The 20,741-nt window shown below is 38.3% G+C and overlaps 1 protein-coding gene and 1 long non-coding RNA gene across 6 annotated transcripts in view; one reads left to right on the forward strand and one right to left on the reverse strand.

Annotated features, from left to right (window-relative positions):
• The window catches only part of CNTNAP2 (contactin associated protein 2), a 1,981,926-nt gene that overhangs the window by 465,668 nt on the left and 1,495,517 nt on the right, over nucleotides 1–20,741 (reverse strand). The window lies entirely within an intron of this gene.
• LOC112651053 (uncharacterized) lies at nucleotides 1,004–13,567 on the forward strand. Of its 2 annotated transcripts, XR_003130573.3 has the most exons (5): nucleotides 1,004–1,217; nucleotides 6,720–6,878; nucleotides 10,043–10,221; nucleotides 12,547–12,703; nucleotides 13,074–13,567. It is a non-coding gene; the product is annotated as an uncharacterized LOC112651053 (long non-coding RNA). The 2 variants fall into 2 exon arrangements; XR_003130572.3 differs by lacking the exons at nucleotides 12,547–12,703; nucleotides 13,074–13,567 and adding an exon at nucleotides 11,943–12,076.

Genomic DNA, 20,741 nt, shown 5'->3' on the forward strand with positions numbered 1-20,741 from the left:
TTCCCCTCAGACTTGATTCATTACTTTTTCGCTTTGTCTGCATAAATTTAGCTCCTTCAACAGTTCAACTTGAAATTCTCATTCTCTTAACATATTGTTGTCAACCTAAAGTTTTTCCCTTTTTATCATATTCTCAAACCTTTTTGCTTCTAAATTTACACTGTTTTGGGGACTGAATCTGAAAGCAAGACCTCATGATCAAACCATACATTCTCATCCTACTTTGTACAATTGATGTGCACTTTAATAGACTTGTTTTCATTTTGAAAATGACATGCTGATGCAGCAACAAAGCAGAAATGCACTGTGTCATCTACATAGTAAATTGCTCCAAGATCACTGTAGCAGGAAGAGTTGCTGAAAGGTTTTATTTTTTCCTGTGAATTTTTTAGCTTCTAACTGTTGAAGTGGCTGCACTGAAAGGCTTTCTAATTTCTTGGATAATACCTTTGGAAACCAGTTTCTATCAGTGGGCTGTTTAGCATCAAAAATTCCATGAGCATGAATTCCTAGAGGTATCTATACCATATACAGTTGGTGGCTTGGGAAATACTCCAAATGATAGTGACTCTGTGTGTGTGTGTATTTTTTTTAAGTTCACTTACTTTGCCATTAGTGGCAAATACTTTTTTACAATATCAAAACATTACAAAATTTATTTTATTAAAGAGTGGTGCCAGAGTTACTTAATTGACAGTTTTTTTTGTTGTTGTTGTTGTTTTTTTTTACCAAGTTATGGTCCCAGCTCGGTCCTGATGTGAAGAGAGTTTCAGTAATACAGATTTGAGGCTGAACTACTCCATCCTGAGCAACTTCTTATGTAAGGCTACCTCTCAACTCCTCTCCTTAGTCATACAGACTTAATAAAGAACTATACTTCTGGAAATGATAACAAATCATAAATTGTCAGTATGCATAATTATGGTCCCAAAAGATGCACGATATAGCAAATGTATTTGTGGCTTTAAGTGGCTGCCATCAAGTTGCCTTGGATACAGTGTGAGCCAAACAGACAGGAATGCTGGGAGTACAGTTGCAACTGGTACAAATGACTCTTTACTGGAATTGGTGCTCAAATTGAAAATACCACAAAGGAGGATGAGGCAGGGAAGATTCACGCTATGCCAAAAGTAACTTTTTTTTTTTTTTTTTTAATGGAAAGCCTTGGTTGGGAATTCATTCTGATTACATGAAACTCATCCGATTACTTGATTCAGGTAAATTTCTTGCTTTCAAGTTTCCCTAGTTCCATTTTAAATCTACGGTAGTCATCACAGCTAGGCGTGGCATTCCCATGGTTTGCCAGGTAATATTTTTTTCTTTTTTTTTTCCTTTTAAAAAAATTTAAAAATAGCTTTATTGAGATATAATTCACATGCCAAAACATGATTTAAAGTATATAATTCAGTGGATTTTAATATATTCACAGAGTTGTGTGGCCATTGCAATTTTGTTGTATTTTTTTCTTTTCAGATTTTTTACTTAAATTCTAGTTAACATACAGTTCAATACTGGTTTCAGTGATACAATGGAATATTACTCAGCTATTAGAAATGACAAATACCCACCATTTGCTTCAACGTGGATGGAACTGGAGGGTATTATGCTGAGTGAAGTAAGTCAGTCGGAGAAGGACAAACATTTTATGTTCTCATTCATTTGGGGGATATAAATAATAGTGAAAGGGAATATAAGGGAAGGGAGAAGAAATGTGTGGGAAATATCAGAAAGGGAGACAGAAGGTAATATTTTTTTCTAATGGTGGGTAGGCCAAAAGGATGGTGCCAATTTCCAAATTTGCCTTGAAGTGGTTTGCTGAAAGACAGTATCTCTGTATCTGCATTCCCACAGAGTTCCATACTGGATACCTCCTATCCTTCATGTTTTAATTTATATGCTACTTTTTGAAATTTCTTCTGGATTCTGTCGACTGGGCCAGGTGTCTCAGTCATGGCCTCCCTTGGTATTTGGGAAATTCATCTCTTATTGTACCTGTGATGTTATAATGTACCTGCTGCTTTAATTGTCTTGTTGTCCCAAGTGGAATGCAAACTCTCGATGTTGGTGGCTAAGCCTTGGTCAGTTTGTATCATCAGCCTTTGCGAAGGATGAAGTCGGCATATGGTAGCCATTCGGTAGGTTTGCTGAATGCCCTAAGCAAATGAACAACCATGGATTCTCATCTATAATCTTATTTTGTATTCATTTATGCATGGTTTCTCTGTCCCTTTACACTATGAAGCATATAAAGGTATGGGGTAGATCTTATATATCTTCACATCCTTTACAGCCTCTACTATAAAGTAGATGCCTAAGTATTGGCTGAAAGAATGGGCTGATGACTCAGTAGTCACTGTTGTGTTGGAAAGGCACTGGTCTAAATTCAAAAGGCTGTATTTCTGGTCCCTGCTCTGACAGAAACTCTCTGTCTTTGGGATTAAAAATTCAGTTCTTTCTTGCAGAACAGGGCTTTTTTGATTAGATGAGGTGCAAATCCTTTTTTTTTTTTAATTTCTTTTTATTGGAGTTCAATTTGCCAACATATAGCATAACACTCAGTGCTCATCCCATCAAATGCCCCCCTCAGTGCCTGTCACCCAGTCACCCCCACCCCCTTCCCACCTCCCTTTCCACCACCCCTTGTTCCTTTCCCAGTTAGGAGTCTCTCATGTTCTGTCTCCCTCTCTGATATTTCCCACTCATTTTCTGTTAGAGGAAGCGTGGTTGACAGAGAAGGGAACATATAAGGGTAGCTAGTGGGTGATGTTAAGGTAGAGTTCAGATTAACAGACTAGTGAAAACAGTTGTGATCAGCATTCTCTGCCTGAGAGAAATCTACAAGGAAGCAAGCAATGGGTCCCTCACAGACTCTTACCCCAAATTGACCCTTGAAATTCTGTCATCTTCTTAAAGATGGTTTGATTCTAGAGATAAATACAGGGTTTTCATTCAGGCTGAGTATATGAACTTTATATTCTTATGGAAAGTTCTCAAGTATTAAAGCCGCCTTATGGCAACTTAAAAATAAATCCAATTTGCTTTATATATATTATATACCTGCATACATATTTGAATATATATTTATTTTTTAAAGATTTTATTTATTTACTTATGAGAGACATAGAGAGAGAGACAGAGACAAAGGCAGAGGGAGAAGCAGACTCCCTACAGGAAGCCTGATGTGGGACTCGATGCCAGGACCCTGGGATTGCTGAGCCGAAGGCAGACACTCAACCACTAAGCCACCCAGGCATCCCTAATATATATTTATTATATTCAAATATATAGTTTGGAATATGTAGAGAGAGATAAACTTTTATTGTCTAATGTACAAAGTTTATCTTAATAATTATGTTATAACCATTACTATAGGCAATGTTTGCCATCTACTTTTACTTTTCATGATTTCCATTTAAACTTACTTTATTCTTGATAATAAACCCTTTTGTATTAAGACGTTCTGTTAATACAGTGAAACCAGCCATCAAACCAAGATAAGATTGAAAGAGTTTAGACTTTACCATGTGGAAGCCCATTATCAAGAATGATATCAAGAAAGACAGCAAGATAATGATATCTGAACTCTAAAAGTGTATTTTTTTTTTTAAAATTGGCATTAAGACAAGTCATCTTAGAATATCTTATCCTCTGTTTTCAAATAGCTCCCTGGAGAAAATAAATATTACCTTCTTAGGAGAAATCTTCCAGACCTGCATTGTTGGCTGCGATGCAGAAACTGTGACTTTTTTTTTTTAATCATCTCTTGATCTTGTCAGCACATCATTAATTTGCTATTAAACTACCTGCTTTACGAAGTTTATTTTGTAGCACGGCATGGTTCTTTCTCTCTTTAGTGATCTCATGAGACAACAAATTACTATGTAAGATAACGAATGACTAGAACTTGGCAGATATAATATTTCTGTTGTTTTCCCTGCTTCCATTGAGATGCTGTCAATCCCTAACAGTGTTATCAACAGATGGCTAATTGTTACAAAGCTATGTATTGTTAATGCAGAAACTTGCCTACTTCTTGGTAACATATGGTTTTAAAAATAATCTTATAGCATTTCTAAACCCAGGACCACTTCTAAAACTTCTAATTTGTGATTTTACATTTTGTTTTATACTCTATTCAGGAATGAAATTTGGTTTTTGAAGAGAGAAGTTGGATGCAACCCCATGTAGCAGTTTTCTAGCGTTGCCATAACAAATGACCTAAGTTGCCTGGGTGGTTTAGAATAACAAAAGTTTATTTGCTCCTTATTCTGGGGTCAAAAGTCTGAAATCAAGGTGTCAGCAGGGCCATGCTCTAGGGGAGAGTCTTTCCTTGCCTTTCTTTCCTCCTGGTGGGTACAAGCAATCCTTGGTGATCCTTGTCTTATAGCCACGATGCTCTGCTCTCTGCCTTTGTCCTCACATAATTGTTCTCCCAGAGCGTCTGTCTGAATTTCCCTCTTGTAAGGACACCAGTCACGGGGTCAGGCCCATCCTGTTCCAGAATGACCTCAACTTGACTTGATTACATCTGCAATTTTCAAATAAAGTCACATTCACAGGTTCCAGGGATGTGGAGTTCAACATATCTTTTTAGGGAGATGCAATTTACCCTATACATCCAGGAACTTGTTAAAAATATCTCAATAATACCTAGTGTTTTTTTTGTTTTTTGGTTTTTTTTTTTGTTTTGTTTTGTTTTGTTTTTGGTGGAGCTCTTAGGCTCTAAGGAAACAAAAGCATCAACAATAGAAAGCCCAACCTTTCCATGTTGGAAGTATTTTCACTTTGATTAATGTCTATTCTTTGTCCTTGAGAGCAATACCTTGTCCAGTTCAACATATGTGGGTCAGGAATGAGTGCAAAGCTGATGTTTTCAAATATTATATTGTGTAGTTAGAACTGGAAAGATTTCTCAGAGTACCATCTCTGAAGGGATTTAGTATTGTCCATGTCCTTGTGCTGACTTGTGTGACTTAAATGTTAATAACAGGTACAATAACTGCCTGCAACAGCAAGTCTCTCTTGCTCAAGTATAATTTGTATGAGAGATATACATTAATGTTAAGGATTCACGAATTTTTCTAGTGCTTTATCTGGCTTAACAAAGTTTTATTGCATTGTGTCGGAGTTCTATGTCTGAGCTTTAGCTTCTAAATGAGAGGTGGGCTTTAGCTTCTAGAGGCAGATATCCATGGCAATCCTTAGCATTCCTGCTCTCAATTAACATCAAGCATCAATAGAAAGCAGACCTCCTTTCCATAATGTCAAATTCTTGGCTATTTGTTGTCTAGCAAATCCAAATCTTACAAAACCAGCTCTGCCCAATAATCTAGTTGCCATAGCCATCAGGTTCCTTTAGATAAAAGAATTGGTGAGAATTTTGAGTCACAGACTAACTTTGTGAAAATGTGAAAGAAAGATTGTCAAATTGAGTGCACAGCATTTGGAACCTTTTGCAAACAGCAATGTAACATGCAACATTCAGGTGTTCAGGTACCTGGATCTATAACCTTAAAGGATAATAGCAAGAATCCATTTTAAGAGTGAAATTCAAAAATAAAATTAACACTGATCTTATACAGAAAGAGATGTAATAATCCCGTATAGTAGAAATAGTAGAAATAAAATTACTCAGTTCAGCTCATGTCAAAAAATATAGGAAACATCCTTCTTGACCTTTACGTATTTTTATTATGGCTGCAGGCTTTAAGTGAATTAACCAAGATAAAGAGTGATGACAAATATACTAAACCATTCAGTGAGTCCTCCGGTTGGCCAACCACTTTTGAAGTCCTTCTTAGAAGGGAGATCCTCAAGGAGTTGGTCTGGCCTAAATCCCAGGCCTTGGCTTTTTTTTTTTTTTTTTTTTTAAGGTATTCAGGTGATTCAAATATGAAGTAAAGGTTAAGAGCCATGTCTAAACAGGAGATAGCAGAGTGGGCCATGTCTAAACAGGAGGGAGCAGAGTGGGCCAGTTGAGGAATGGAGACATGTGCCATGTTGTGCCTTGATGTATCAAGAAAAGCACTTATCTTGATGATCCAGGTGGTTTCTTGGACCTAAAACTATCAAGCAGAGTTTAGATATTGGGGCAGATAAAGCAATTCTTTATTTAGGTCAGGAGAGCCTCTCCCCGGGAATTTAGATTGGAGAGCCAGTTTCATTCCTGTGGCAGCTTCAGAATCCATGTGGAAATAGTCAGGCCTTTGTTAGAAAAGGAACATGTTCAAATCAACATGGGAAGAACTGCTTTTCAAACATCCAGAGACCCAATCAGTGGGTCATCACCAGACTATAAGTGTTAAGATTTTTGGAGGGCTAGGCATTGGTAGAAATTTCATTTTTTTATACTTTTCTTTCCAGGGAAGGTCAGGTCATGCAGCAATAGAAAAGGAGGTGGTAAAAGAGGATTTTTACATTGTACTTTGAATAGTTAATGTTAATCGAAGCCAAAAAGGACATAAAAGCTTTAAGCAAGCAACTTTTGGGGAGAAGCATTAAGCAAAGATGCTAATGAGAACTTTAAAATCCTCAGTTTTGGAAGGAACAGGCACCCGGCAGCATGGTGGATTTTGAAGGAAGATTTCTTCCACTTATGTTCAGGTTTATAAGCCACGAAGGGATACAAATGGGCCTAGACCAGTCAGCCTCCAGGGCAGTTGAAAGCCAGAAGATTTTCTCTTTCTCCCACTGTTTTTAGTTCATTTCTTTTCCCCCAGACTCAGTCAAGTCTATACCAGGACCTGCACCTGCCAACAAGAATGTAAGTCTGTCTACATCACTCTCTACTACAGTGTGTCTTAATAGCAATATGATGTGAGCCACATACGCAATCTATGGTTCTCCAGCAGTCACATTACAAAAGCAAAAAGATACAGGTAAATTTTTAAAAAATTAATTTTAATTTTTTCCTTAACCTCATGTATTCAAAATGACTTAGCAACATGTATCCAATGTAAACAATTAATGAACCATTTAAGGTCCTCTTTTTTTTGGACAACTGAAATCTTGTATATACTTTATACTTAGCATATTTCTTAATTTGGCCCTTTCGTTTTTAATGGGAAAGAGTTAATACTTAGATTCCATACAATTTACAGTTGAAAAGGTAGATTCATATACCAGTGTGGTTTCAAATAAACTTAAAAGTCTTCCAATAAGTGAACTGAGTGTCAATTTTAATTAATTAATTAGTTAATTAATTATTTTCTCTTGTTTTTAAAGATTAATTTATTTTAGAGAGAGAGAGAGGGAGCAAGTGAGTGTGAGCTGGGGTGGGGGAGGGGAGAAGGAGAGAATCTCAAGTAGATTCTGACTCGAGGCTTGATCTCATGGCCCTGAGATCACAACCTAAGATGAAAGAGTCAGATGCTCAACCAACTGAGCTACCCGGACGCCCACAGAGTATCAGTTTTTAAATTTGAATTTAAATTAATTAAAATAAAATAAAATAAAAAAAAGAATTCCTTTGTCACAACAAGCACATTTTGAGTAGTCAAAGTTACATGTGGCGAGCAGCTACCGTATTGGACTCCTAGGCGGTAACTGTCAAGATGGTACTGTGTATCTGGTCCTGAGAGCATAACAACTCAACACAGGAGCAGCTGGGCATTTTTATATTTTCTAAATGTTGAGGGTATGCAGTCAGTGCTATGACCCTTTTATGTGTCTTATTAAAAAGCAGGACTTTAAGGGGCTATCCTCCTAGAGAAACACAACCTAACTGAAGTTTTGATTTCTATTTGACCCTTGTGTCTCTTTTTCAGTTGGTTTCACACTGAGGGTACAGAGTAGTATGATGAATTATCAACCTCTAAATCCTTATAAAGTTAAAAAAATACACTACAGCTTCTGCTTTCAAAAAACAAGTAATCTTCAATACATTTACCATTCCTCTGCACATGTAATTTATACTGTTAGGCTTCAAGGCAAAATGGGGCAACCCTTCTTCATTCATACTCCACTTTCTCTCAGTAAAAGGAATTATATTCATATTTTATGAATCGTAAACATAAGAATTAGTGGGTAAAATAGCCAAATTGATCTGGGGGGTAGGGATACAAGCTGTCAACACATAAACATCTTGCATAGTGTGTGTAATGGATCTAATATTACCTTTGATTTTCCATTTGCTCTGAATTTCAACTGCCATTTGCAAAACAGTAAGTCACTTCTTCTTCAAGACTGTTTTAGATTTTCCAAAAGTAGTACCCATGGTCTTATAATAGGATTACTAAAACTTTGCAACTCAATCACTTGTAAGCATAAATGTGTTCAATAGTATCATGGTAAAATGTATAGGGAACAGTGTTTTGAGCCACTGGTATCTGGAAGCACTTTGTATAACCAGATGCTTAATCCATGCGTATCTGAATTAACCATAAAATAGAAATAGAAAGACATATTCAAAGAGCTAAAGCTTAGTATTTATAGACCACCAACTCAAACCAATAGCTCGTATAGCATGTTAAACTTTATGGCAACAGATCCATCCAGAAAAAAATCATATTAGATTGCAGATCATGGAACTATTGTGCCGAACTAGTTCTGAGTGCTCACAGTGCAAAGCAGCTTAATTAACACTCTTCAAGGGGAAATACCACATATACTGAAGCTTCTAATTTGGATTCCACTACTTTAGAATTTGTGAAAATTCAGAGGAGGATTGGGTCGAATTTTACTTGAGATTTGTTAAGAGAATAAATAAGCAGGATTTTAAAAGCAGTGGTTAAGCTACTCAAGAAAACAAGCTATTGTTAAGGATTTAAAGCACATTACTTTCTGGTAATGTACAAATGAGTTGTCTCTATGCTTTAAAATAGGCCCTTTAAGACATTTCCTTAGTAACAGTTCTCATCATGTTTTTGAATTAAGCCTACAGTTGAAGTCCACAAACCCGCATTTCTTTCAAAATAGTACTTTGGCGGTTCCTAATTTAGACTTGCCTTCCTCCCCAATTAATCTTCACTAGTGAGTTATGATTGAATATAAATGGAGAATGACAGTTCTAGAAAGTGGCAGTGCTGCTCAGGTACTTCAAAAAAATAAGTGACATTAGTGGACAAGGAATGGAAAGAAAAGGCAAGGTGTCTCAGCCTTACCACCATCTGTGGCTCATAAAGGCACTTTAATGACAAGTCCTTTCTTCCTGGAGAATTTAAATGTGACACATGAAGTACAATGCTCCATCTGTAGCCAACTTTTTATTTTTTCCTGGTTCTACTTGAATGTCAGCATAAAGTGATGATAGGTGGAGGAGGAAAAGGAAAATAAAAGCAGAAAGAAGATGACAGCAGCAAATCCCAGTCTCATGATTTAGCACCCCCAATGCCTACATTTCAATAAAAAATTACTCATCATACCAAGACCCAGGAAGATCTCAAAACACATGAAAAAAAATCAATGAATGGGAACACTGAGATGGGCAGAGATGTTAGAATTATCTGGAAAGGATTTTAAAGCAGCCATTCTAAAAATGCTTCAATGAGCAATTACAAACATGCTTGAAATCAATGGACAATAGAAAGTCTTGGGGAACCTGGTGGCTCAGTCGGGTAAGCATCTGTTGTCTGCTCAGGTCATGATCCTGGGGTCCCGGGATTGAGCCCCATGTCAGGCTCCCTGCTCAGGGGGGAGTCTGCTTCTCCCTGTCCCTCTGCCCCTGTCCCCGCTCATTCTCTCTCTCTCTCACTCTCTTTTTTTCAAATCAATCAATCTTAAAAAGAAAAAGAAAACAGAGTCTCAGCAAAAACAAAAACGAAAAAAACAAACCAAGAATTAAAAGTGTAATCCATAAGAAAGCCATCATGCAGGCTACTCACTCTCAATATTAGAGCATTAAAATTTTAATGTATCTGGCATTCTGTTAAGAGGCAATAGTAAGACAACTTTTAGAGAAAGAAGTGTAGTTATGTGTTCTGTTCCATCTAATGATGTTGCAAAATTGCTCACAGAGTGAGGAGTCATAACTTTTCAAAACATCTCAATAAATGTTTGAAATGACACAGAACATTTCTCATTCATACCTTCTTTGTAATTTCAGTTTGCAAATGGGAAGAAGACATAGATACTGATAAGAAGACACCAGTTACTGGTGTGAAAGACAATAGGTAAGGTTGTGGGGACAGAACCCTGAGAACTGGTGACCAGTGTGGACAGCACTACTCTGTTGCATTAGCTAATTGAGCTGGTTCAGCCACTGGATTCCAACCTGCTAACCAGGTGAGTTTCTACATGCATTTCTTCACCCTGGAGTTCTTGGCATTAGCAAAGACTGAAACAAAAGATCAAGATAAAGATCTTGACGTGGACTTTTCAAGAAACCCTGCTTTAGGCCCCCAATCAGGATCCAAGGTACCTCCACTATGCGCATTTGCAGTCATGCTACACCAAGGAAGACAGCGATTGATCATTTCAACGTTGAAGATACTATTTTCAGGAAAGGCTTAAAGTGTCCTTGGTACACTCTCTTAGAAAGCCAGGGAAATCTTATATTACTTTTGAAGGATTTTTGTTAAAAAGCAATGGAAAACAGAAACATTTCTTTATGTTTAAGTAAGGATTAATTTTTATTTTTTATTTTTTTTAATTTTTATTTATTTATGATAGTCACAGAGAGAGGGAGAGAGAGAGAGAGAGAGAGAGAGAGAGAGAGAGAGAGAGGCAGAGACATAGGCAGAGGGAGAAGCAGGCTCCATGCACCGGGAGCCCGATGTGGGATTCGATCCCGGGTCTCCAGAATCGCGCCCCGGGCCAAAGGCAGGCGCCAAACCGTTGCGCCACCCAGGGATCCCAATTTTGATTTTTAAAAAAAATATTTTACTTAGTTATTCATAACAGACACAGACATAGGCAGAGGGAGAAGCAGGCTTCATGCAGGGAGGCTGATGCAGGACTCGATCCTAGGACCCTAGGATCACAACCTGAGCCAAAGGCAGATGCCCAACCACTGAGCCACCCAGGTATCCCTTCAATGGTCTTAAAATGTTGCCTCCATCTAGAAAATAGTCTTCCTCAGCATTACCTAATGATTCAGTTATTACCGCAGGGCAAAGTGCCCTGTTGGTTTGATTGTGAAAGTCTTAATCATCGACTCTTCAGTTTTTTGTTTAGGTCCCTGTAAACTGCATGTCCACTGCAAGGCCAAACATGCCCACAGCCAAAGTGTTTGAGTAAAGTGATGACATAACACCTCATTTGCCCTCCTGGCAATGCATATGACCTTCTAATAGAAAGGGGAGGATGGAGGTCCAGAGAGTACAGGTGTGCAAGGGTAGAGAGTAGCTTGCTCAAGAATTGCCCATGCTGACCAAACGGGAGAGAGAAGTACATTTCCTTGGATGTTTCTATTGTGCATCTAGGTGTCCCGTAGATCCTTATCAAAACAAAGATGATTCACTCCAAATTCTCTGGCCCTAATTGATAATGCTGCTGGGTAGGACATTCACCTAATGGCAAGATGGTCTTGGGAGGGGACAAAAGGGAACACAATCTTGATTCCTGTTGAGCAAAACAAAGAATAGAAGAAGAGTCCAGTGAAGCAGATTATATTCTTTCAAAGTTTAAATTCCTTAGTGTTACCTCAAAGATGATTAATTTGTTTTCCTGCTATAAACACTGGTGCTGAAAAATCAAATTACTCAATCTGTTGGTATATTAACATTCATAATTGTGTTTATTGAAACACATGGTCATTTACTTGATGAAAATGTAATATTGGCTTTGAGATATTTTCATCTGTGCAGATTGTCATAATAATCTGACTACATTATAGTAATGGTCACTTTACAAAAATGCAAGTTATAAAATGGCAACAGAATGTTGCTGTTTTATGCCATTTTTTTCAGTAGAATCTCAATGATACACTAAATCAATCATATTTACTATACTTTGAGGAGAAATTTTACTGAACAATTATCATCCTGATTTAATGTACTTTTCAGAAGATTTAGCCGGAGCCTGACATGACGGATGTGATTCACAAACTCTACTATGAAGATGTGTGAGGCTGTTTTCATTCTGATTGTGTTCCTCTTGAAATAGAACAAAATTAAAATTTCTTCCAAACTGGCAACAATACAGTTATTCATTGAAAGGTTTAGTGTTTTGTGTATGAATCATGAATCCTTAAATTCTATGAGTTTGTGTTCCTGGGTACTTAAAGCTCTATGTTTTGATGATTTGGAACCATTTGGGGAAATTAAATATTCAATTATGTATTCTTACCATTAAATAAAGTTTGAGGCCCAGATGCCTTTTAGAATCCAGACAGGGCAAATTTTCAGCAGGAAAGATATTTGAAATGGAATGGAAATACTGAAGCATAAATATAAAAAATAGTTTAAAATTGCTAAAACCATTCTCTTTCTTGGACGTGAGTATACCTATGGCAGTTACAAACTTCAAGGTAACACTATTATTAGTAGAGATATTGCCCTCTGTCCATCTGATAACTGATGCTACTATCGTGTGTATCTGTAACAAGTTGTCTTTATCAAAATTGTACTCAAGATCTAATTGCTTCTGTTTGTTTTCTTCCTCATGGAGGAGAGGGAAAATGCCCTCTCCTAATTACAGGATTGCCACATACTAGCTGCATGACCCGCTGTTTGTTATTTCACCTGGGTGAAAATTTCTTATCAGTAAAATGGGAATAGTCATATAACCACCTCTCATGCTTGTGAACAGCTAATGAGCTCTGCAGGTAAAACGCCAAGCAAGATGTGTGGTGCATGTGAAGTGAGAAAGAAGTGTTTCTTTTCAGTAATAATCAAGGATTCGTGGTAGGTCTGATCCACGTTGGTTGTGTATTATAATTTTTAATTTCAGAATTACTGTCTGATTTCTGATCTAAAATAACCCGTTTTGTTAAATATGTGATGTTTTAATGGTATAAAGGTCGTTGGTTTTAAAAAGGCAGTACCCATCATTATATGGATTAGTAAGAATTTTCTTTATGTTGTCACTGAAGCAAAAAACTTGAAAGTGCACAATTAATCAACACAGAAAAAATCCATTTATACCTCATATTTATTTATGTATGAATACTTCTCTTGTATTCTTCAACATTTCAGATGATTTGAAACACTCTTACTTCAATTTGAGTCGCTCCCATTTGGGACTTCCTCAGTCTCCAATCAAAACCAGGATGATGGCATCTGGTGAAATGCAGGAATAGTTTTAGATGAATTCTTCCAGTTGCATGATGGTTTTTCCCTAAAGTGACCACCATGAACTAACTCTGCCCACATGTCTGGGACCACCCATTCCAATCCTTGAGCAGTGCTTGCATATCCTGTTCCTCATGTTGAAGAGCGAAGAATGTTCATTGCTTTGCAAGATAGGGAGTATAGAACTTTTCTGTCACACACACACAGTCTACGGAAGTTACCACGCTTTGCCCTGAATTGTTAATTGCTTTTGTGCACCGTGTGGCACTAGCCATCTGGGAGATCTCTTTATGACTGAGCTCTCAGCTTCTTTCCCTCACAGTGGGTGCTTGTGAAGCTTTATCTGGTCAGTTCTTACAGGAAGGACATGCCTTATACTCTGACAAATGGCTGAATAAAAAAACAGGAGTTCTGCCAAAGGCTAATATTATCTGTTGACAATTATTTCTTTCAGCATTGTCAAAGATCCAGCTATTCAAAAATAGTAAAAAAAACAAAAACAAACCCAACCTTTTCTGTTATCATTATATAAACTCAGAAAGCGAAGCAAAGAAATAAGACAATTTTTTAGACAATCGGGCAAGAACAATGGCTTCAATTCTTCAATTTGCCTGCTTGCCTTGGTTGTGTAAGACCTTACTTGGAGGTGGGAGGATTGTAAATGGAAATTTACTAAGGTTTTATATTATATTGATTACTTTTAAAAGTAGTATTTTTAGGGGGCAATTTTCTCAAGAAATCTTTGCTGAAGGCTTAATTGAATTTGAAGCCTTAGGCAGTGCTATTTTTATTTATTATACTGTGAGTTCACCTAGACTACACTTGAAAAACTTTGCAAGTAATTTTCTTGAGTTTAAGCCTCTGATAGTCATGGGGTTCATGAAGTCATGGGGCTTAAATCCTGACTGGATACTGGAGAACACTTAGGATTCTTCCTTCCGATCATCCAAGGCAAGAACATCCTGGACAAAGTCCTGGAGATCTATCTGAACGCCTCTTCTCTCTTCCTGTTCTCTGTTCTCACTCATCACTACTCTCCTGGGTTATAGCCGTCATCTGATCCTCATTCCATTCATCTTTTCCACTGTGATCAGAGTGATTTTCCTTAAACACAAATTAGCCCATATTCCTTTCTTACGTAAAATCCCTCAGTTCTTTACAAGAACTTTCAGGATGAAGTTCCAGACTCTTTAGCCTAACACACAAAGCCTTTGTGTAAGACCCGTGTATTACATTTTCCCTCCTCCCTGCTCTACCATCTAAACACTTTTCTCAAGAGCTATATGGAAATGCTTATAGTAAGTCAGATACTCCCTACCTTTATTTTTTATATTTTTTAAAAGATTTTATTTATTCATTCATGAAAGACACACACACACACACACACACACAGAGAGAGAGGCAGAGACATAGGCAGAGGGAGAAGCCGGTTCCCTTAGAGGAGCCTTATGTTAGACTCGATCCCAGGACTCCGGGGATCATGTCCTGGGCTGAAGGCAGATGCTCAACCGCTGAGCCACCCAGGTGCCCACTCCCTGCCTTAGATAGGCTCCTTCCAGCTCCCTAGACTAGTGGGTCTCAACAGCAAGGAAGGATGCATTCCAGGGGATATTTGGCAATGTCAGGAGGCTTTTTGGCAGTCACACTGACATTTCATGAGCAGAGGCCAGGGATGTTAATAACATCCTAAAATGACAGCATAGAGCCTCACAACAAAGAGCTATCCCATCCAGAATGCCAAGGATGAGAAACCCTGCCCTAGACCAACCTTTATGTTTTTTACCCATTTTCTCCCACTCATTAAGACTCCCCTCAGGAGTCTCTAAAAATAATTATTTTGATCCCCCCTTCCATCCTTTATAAGTGCCCTGGAAACCCCACTGCCACCATTCCCACCAGAGCTACTGCTCTCATCTTCTTTCCTCTCCTACAGATTCAAGAATATTTTGGAATACAATCTTTAGAAACTATTACGTACTCAACAAATGTTTATTGATTACACAGATGAATAAAGATAATTAAGGCAAACTGACCTATCCATGAGAGTCAATGACAAAGTGAAGAGGTGGTAACAGGTGTAAGGCCCTTTGGGGTATGTTTACTGATTTCTGCAATGCTTCTGAGTGAGAGCGGTACTTTCATCTGTTTAGAAATTCACAGAGGAAAATTAAGATGTTGTGAAAATAAGTTAATTTTGGAGTGCTATGTACTGGTTTTCCTACAGTTTCTATTTTCTATGTGGACAACAAGACAGCTATGTGAATAATAGACAGCTTCAAGTGTAAGCAATGGGCCCTGCTTCATCCAAGACTAAATATCACTATTCATTTATTTACCATGAGAACCTGAATCTGCCAGGGACCCTGCTGCTATTGGAATGTAACAATGAGCAAAGAGCCCTATGCCTGCCCTCATGAAGCTACAGTCTAGTGGGAATGGCACAAAAAAAAATCTAGTAATGTCATAAACATAGAATTGCGAACAGTGATAATTCCATGTAGAGAAGGAAAGGCATTGGGAGATCTTCTCTAAGACTTGGGAGGGGGCAACTGACCTACTAGAGAGTCAGCAGAGTCTTCCCTGAAGGTACTACTTTGGGGCTGATTTCAGGCTGGGGAAGGAGGTGCAAGGTGAGGAAGGGATTGAACAAGCAGGAGAAGAGTATGCACCAAAGCTGAGGCAGGAGCAGATCTGGCATGTTCCAGGAACGGAGAGAAGACCAGTGGCTACAATAGTGGAGGAAGGGTATGGAGTGGGAAGGCAGGTGGGGCCTTTGAGGGAATGTTCAGTGTAGACTTTGGGCTAAAAGCATCTAGGGGGAACCTTTATGTGTACAGTCCTTCCTACTACAGAAGTTCAAAGTAATGTCATTTGAGGTATACCTTGTAAAAATAAACATAAAAATAGCTATTGGAATGATTAAGTCTTCTTCCCAGATTGCTCTTTAGATTGGACTCTTTCGTAATTGTGTGAGTTTGCTGGGACTACTGTAACAGATTTCCATAAACCTGGTAGTTGAAAGCCATAGAGATGTGTTCTCTCTCGGCTCTGGAGGCTAGAAATCAGAAATCAAGGTGCCAGTAGGGCTGCATTCCCTCTGAAGACACTGGGGGAAAGTGTTCCTTGCCTCGTCTAGCTTTTGGTGGCTCCTGGCGTTCTTTAGATCTTCTTGTGGTCTTCTTCTCAACGTCTTTATATGCCATGTCTCCCTCTCCTTTTTCTTATAATGATAGCAGTCTTTGGATTTAGGGTGGACTCTGAATGCAGGAAAATCTCATCCCAAGATCCCTGACTTAATTGCATTTGCAAAAACCCTATTTCCACATTCACAGGTACTGAGCTTTAAGACTTAGACCTATCTTTCTAGCGGCCATAATTCAAGCTATATAAAACAATGTTAATATTAAAATATTAAAAACAGGTTATTGGACTTGGAAGTTACAGCTACCTTCTTTCTTACAGTATTCACATCAATTTTTCACATCCATTCACAACCACTAAACAGAATAGCAGCTACTGAGGCAAGCATTAGACTGGCTGGTTGTGAGATGTGGGTCTCATCCTGGTCGGGCCACTATATGGTATATGGGCTCTTAGAATGAGGAGTTACACTTGATCTGTCCCTGTTATACCTCTAAACACTTCTTCTATGACTCTCTAACATCATGACTCTAGTTCTGCTCATTTCTCCTAGCCCATGCTGGCTTTAGGGTCTCTTGTCGTCCTGGTCTAAAATATTTGCAATCTTCCCTCTGAGTCAATGAGAACACATCTCTAGTAGGGTCCTCCCTCACCCCAATAGCTGGATGCCTACAGCATGTCCTGGCTGATCAGTTCTAGACTGTGGCTTGCCAAATCCATGAATAGAGACAAATAATTGGGGAACGAAACAGTATGGTATATGGGGTAAGTCTTTTCTTGTCCTCATTAGAGGATCAAGCCTCAGGTGAAGTTAGTTTGATACGTAAAGTTAAAGAAACATGAATTAGTTAGGGTTGTGAGCAAGCAGAGAGCTAGGTCTCTGATTCAGCTAAATTACAATGAAAACAAGCACCTCTGTAGAGTTCAAGATAAACATAGCTCAACAACACTAAGATGTTGTTGAAATAAGCTAAAACCCTTACTAACTAGACAGCAGCATTTTTATTAGCCGGGGTCTGGTATAACATAACATAGATACAGACACAAAACAGAGCATGAGGAATGCCTATTATACTTGTCATAAAAAGTATTTAGAATTCCAACTACTGGTGATGTTAGGTTTTCTATTGAAAGTGGTCATCTCTCCCTGTGTCTGTGCTTGAGTTCATGCAGTCATCAAACTGCTGGAGTTTAATGAGGCCCTCACAGGTGGGAGATGGGTCCTTTCAGCCACTGTAGGGGCCTATGAAAGACCCAGAAATATTAATCTGGCAGTGTACCAAAGGGAAAGAAATAATTGAAAAAGAGGCACAAAGGGAGAAAAAAGACAACTTTTAAAAAGTTGAATTCTGGCAGAATTATGAGGATATTTTCACAACACTCAATATATTTTTAGATGGCTTCCTTCATAGACCCCAACACAAAAATGCATCACAGAAAAGTACAAAAGAGCAATAGTCCTTTTTATGAGATTCTGTTCATAGAAAAAGAAAAAGAAGATTTAGCCAGCAGCACAAATTTGTTCCACCTAGCTCTAAATGGAAATCACTTTCAAAGCAGTTATGGAAAAATTTAGCCAGGTTCCCAAACAATATAACATGTTCAGTGCAAAGGCTGATTCACAGAGCTTCTGCTAGCAAATCATTCTTGTTGCACTAAGAGGGGGCAGGGGTATTGTTCCTGTTAGAGGAAAGCCAGGGAAGAAGGACATGACAGCTGGTATAAGAGTTAAAGAGACTTGATTTATAGATTATATTGACTTGCTATGTGAATGGAAAGAGCAATCCACAGTCAATCTTTCAATTTTTCCTTTGAAGCATCATTCAGATATGGGCCTTCTTCCCCATGATGTCTGACTGTGTCTCTACACAGTCCCTTACTTCTTGTACACCTGCATTGCCACCAGAGCCCCTAGCTCCCCAGCTGGGGTATCAGACACTTATGTGGTGCCTTAACACAAATCCCGTCTCCCTCTGTGCTCTCCACATCGCACAGGACTGGCAGTGTGGGAACATGTTTCCCCAAGTCCCTTGATGCCAGAGTTCCACTTTAGATGCCACTAGCAAGAAGCCCCTATGTGAGATCTGAAGGGTGGGAAAGAGATATATGTATGGGCAGTGGTCTGTAGATGTGTGGGTTTGGGACATGCAAGATTTTGTCATATCCTTTAGAAGTCCCCTTGAGGATGCTGCAGGCAGCTGGGACCACAGGTGGATGTTTCCTGCAATTCCTGGCATGGGGGACAGTGTCTAATTCCATGGCGACCGGTGGAGAAGCTAAGAGACAGTAGTGGTGAGTTATATCAGACTTCCCACCATTTTTCTAAGCATCTAATACCCTACATTAAGTGCCTTTCTCCTTGGAATATGCAGAGTAGATTCTATTTTTCTGACAGATTCAGCTGTTTCCTGATGTCGATTCTCCAGTGCTCAGAAATTACTTAGCACAGCTCCCTGTTTCACAGATAGGGTCCAGGGAGACTAAGAGACTTGCTCAAGGTTGCTCAGCCAGTTAATTAAACAACCAAACCAAGAATCTCTAGAAACTTCCAGGCTGGCACTGATTTCTTCTGTACCATATGTTCTGGATTTGAAGACCATCTCCTAACATTCTTACACCCTTTGATGAACCTCATTTCATCATGTCTGATGTGAGCAGTTAGATCTGTTTTGTGAAAAGCTAAGATACATACCACCACATCCACAGATGTGATACATTGTATCACTTGAAAAATTTGTACTTATTGAAAGATCTCTTTTTGAATTAATTTAAGTATTCTAGATTTTTACAATCGTTTCTTGCACACGCATAAAAAATAAGCACAATAAATTGGTAAGCTGTTTCTGAAACTTGCTTAAGTCTAAACTCACTTGAAGTCTATTTGAGTCACCTTTTGACTCAGCAATTAATGTCCTTTTTTTAAAAAATGGCAAGTTTTAAAATAGAAATCTCTATGCCATCAGCAGATAAGGTTATGTAATAACTCTTAAAAAATACACTACACAACTAAAATTCTTTGGTGCTGGGCTCTTAAATCATTTTGCAATGGCACACAACTTCTTACTTTTGCTTCTAAAATGTTGTTAAACACATCTAATGCACCATTTCACCCTTCCTATCCCCAGACAATTGGTTCCTGGGGATAACAAGAGCGCTTCATTATTTTGTCTGGAATTTTCTTGCAAGATGCTGATAAGGTTTGATGTTTACCTGTTTGTAAGCGATGCTTGCTACATCAAACTGCCACCTGGCTGAAAGTGACCATAAAATGTCATTGCAATTAAGACACATCCCAATTTCAGAATTATTACAATATGAAAAACTGTGTGTCACTAAATTCATGAAGTTCTATTTTAGATTCTATTTCTTCAGTATGTGTGTATTTTCAAGGTATATAATTGTTTTTAGTGTTCCAGAATACAAGTTCAATGGTACATTTTGATATCATTTTTTCTTAAGTGGAAATATATGTCTTGAATATTCATAGTCCCATTGTTTTAAAGCAATCCATTAGTTGTCATTTATTATTAATTTAATGCCTACAGTGCATTACACCTATAACTTTAATTCATGTTTGTTCCTAACAGGCATTCATTATTTTCATACTACCAGGCATGGTTGCATCTGAAGAGATTTTTCATTTTTTTTAAAAGATTTATTTATTTATTGAGGAGGGAGGGGCAAAGGGGGAAGGAGAGAATCCTCAAGCAGATTCCGCCCGAGTGTGGAGCCCAATGTAGAGCTTGATCCCAGGAACCCAAGATCATGACTTGAGCTAAAACTGAGAGACGCCTAACCAACTGAGCCACCCGGGCACCCTGAGATTCCTCATTCTTATGCTTAATGAATTCCTCTACCTTCTTGAAGGCTCAAAGATTTTTTTGGTATTTGTGTATGGACAGCAAGACATACATTCTATTGTTTTATCTTATTTTTATTTAATTTTTTTCATTCTATTGTTTTAATAGAAATGGCAAAATCTTGTTTTGTTTGAGGAAAATAGGTTGGACAAATAAATTTGCTTCCTTAAGGGAATATGCTTGCCATTTCTATTATTCTTCTCAGAAAGTGGGCTTATGTTCTGCTTAATCAAAACCAGTATCAGCTTCTTGAATCTCTGGCTGAGCAGACAATGTGGCCTCATAGTCAACAGGGACTTGGTGACATGAGAGAATCTGTAGGAAATGAAATGACACATAAAGAACATGGCACCTGACAGACATTTGTCCAGCTGCTGTTTAGCCTTATCTTTCCTCCTTCCACCCAAGTATATGGTCTGCACAGTGCCTGGCAGTAGTAGGCAGTCAATTAATAATTCCCTTCCACTTCTCAGTCTTGCTTCAAAGTTAGAGCCAGCACAGATTTGGGCTGAAATGAATTTTTCTTCTTTGTGGCTTATCTACAGTTGTGAAGGAAGTGGGTACTCCAAAT

This window comes from Canis lupus, chromosome 16, assembly GCF_003254725.2.
Source record: "Canis lupus dingo isolate Sandy chromosome 16, ASM325472v2, whole genome shotgun sequence".
Taxonomy (NCBI): domain Eukaryota; kingdom Metazoa; phylum Chordata; class Mammalia; order Carnivora; family Canidae; genus Canis; species Canis lupus.